Raw genomic sequence first — 2,531 nt, 5'->3', positions numbered from 1 at the left:
AAATTCCCTAAATACATTTTAAAGTTTAATTTGTAGCTATTTTACCCAATATTTTTGCATCTATATTGATATGTAAGTTTGGTTTATAATGTCTGTGATTGTTTTAAGTGTTGGTACCAATATAATTTTAGTTTTTAATAATTAATTAAATAAGTCTCCATGCTTTTACAAAAATCTTTGAAGCAATTAACAAAGGATGAGAATCATGTGTTTTTTGAACATTTGAAAGTCTTACCCACAAGGCTACCTGAGGCTAGGAGGTTCTTTTGGAGGGAATTCTCTGATCATTTTTTGAATTTTGTTATTGGTATTCATACTAGATAACTGAATCAGTTATGGTCATTTAATGTTTTGTTTGTCATATTTAAGCCTAAAGCTGTACATTGTGGCTATGTATGTGAACTTGGAAAGTACTCTGAAATACTGTAATGAGGGAAACAAAGTGCTCAAGAAACATGGGAAGGTAGTACCTTCTGTAAAGTTTTGTTGCAGGCACAAAGAGCTAATTTTAAACCTCATCTTAATTTTTTTCATAAAATTCAAGAAGATATAAACTCTTTAAAATTAAAAAAAAAATGAAGGATAAAGTTTATGAGATACTGAGATGACCCAGAAGCCAAGTCAGGGCTCTTAGGAGCATCCTTACTTCTAGCAATAGGAGGGATCAAAACATATTTGTTGGTGAACATGTGAAGAATAAATGGATGAATGAATGATAAGTAATATCTCTTCTCACAGTGTGGTTTGGTCTCACAGACCTCACAGACTTTGGGAATATACTCTGAACACTGCTGTTGTTAGCATGCTTGGCTCACTGTCCTCTGTACCCTCTTAAATTATACATGTTTATTCTCCATGCAAAAGTTCAAAATGATGGACTCTTGGTTTTTCTCTTCCCATTGCTTGCTGCCACTCTCCTGGCTCACCTTTTTCTATCCCTGAGTATTGCACAGGCCATGGCTTGTTTAACCACTTAATTTCCCCAGCAACTATTCAGGTATATCCTCAAATTCTAGATTTTCCCAGGTTACACAGCAAATGAAAAACACATTTAGACTCATGGAAGACTACATCTAGAAGACATTAGGGGACATCTGGTGACACCCATCTCATTCCATTTTGTGGACTGAGAACAAATTCATTTAAGAGTATATTTCAAGAGGCCTGAATGTGGAAGCACCTGGGAGGCTCAGTCAGTTGAGCATCAAACTCTTGATTTCAGCTCGGGTCATGATCCCAGGGTAATGGAATTAAGCCCATGTTGGGCTCCATGTTGAGTGTGGAGACTGCCTGGGGATTCTCTCTCTCTCTGTCTCTCTTTCCTTCTGCTCTCTCCCAGTGCTCTCTCTCTCTAAAAAAGAAAAAAAAAAAAAGGAGGAGGCCTGAACATGGTTATCAGAAAACAAAAGACACCATTTGAGGTAAAGTTATCAGATCTGAAGCAGTCATGCTATGAACATGAATATATGAGAAGTAAAAAGTCATGAACTTGTCAAAAAAAAAGTCACAAACTTGTCAAATAGGAGAATAACTATCAGTAGAATCTGTGTTACACTTTGAAAATCATGAAATTTTAAATGTTCTACTTAACTTATCCAATCCACTATGTGGAATCAAAAAATCCTTTCAGTGAAATTTTCCTTGACAACCTGTAAGATGTGAGCCCTTGGCAAACAGGAGAATAGGTATTTTTATCTCTGGTATCTCCAGTACCTACATTGTCCCTGGACCTAGGTTGGTCCTGCTGAATTAACCCAGTTGAAGATATATGGGTATGCATGTTACTTCCACTGGCCTTTTAAAAGCATGAAATTTATGTATTGTATACCTGAAGCCAATATAACATTGTATATTAATTATACTTCAATTTTTGTCTTTTTAATTTAGGTATTTAATTCAATTTAAATATTTATTTATTTATTTAAATTCAATATATTTATTTAATGTTAAATGAGTTAACATACAGTGTAGTATTGGTTTCCAGAGTAGAACCCAGTTATTCATCACTTACATGCAACACCCAGTGCTCATCCCAACAAGTGCCCTCCTCAATGCCCATCACCCATTTAGCCCATCCCCCCACCCACCTTCCCTCCAGCAACCTGCAGTTTGTTCTCTTTGAGAGCCTCTTATGGTTTGCCTCCCCCTCTGTTTTTATATTATTTTTCCTTCAAAAATAATACAATTCAATAAGTCTCAGTAAATTTACAGAGTTGTATAACTATTACTACAATAACAATTTTATACATTTCTATCACCAAACACACACACACACACACACACACCCTCAACTGTGCTCGCTTCGGCAGCACATATACTAAAAGCAAAGCAAAACAAAACAAAACAAAACCCTCATGCTTATTTGCAATCAGCACCCTGCTCTGCTACCCTGAAGTCCCAGGCAACCACTAAGCTACTTCCTATCTCTGTAGATTTGCCTATTCTGAGTATTTCATATAAATGGAATCATACAATATGTGGTGTTTTAAATGTGTTATATATATATATATATATATATATATATATATATG

Source organism: Lynx rufus, unplaced genomic scaffold, assembly GCF_022079265.1.
Source record: "Lynx rufus isolate CCGP_SWC_20201006 ecotype Redwood Valley unplaced genomic scaffold, mLynRuf1.p SCAF_10, whole genome shotgun sequence".
Classification (NCBI taxonomy): domain Eukaryota; kingdom Metazoa; phylum Chordata; class Mammalia; order Carnivora; family Felidae; genus Lynx; species Lynx rufus.
This window is presented reverse-complemented; position numbering follows the sequence as displayed.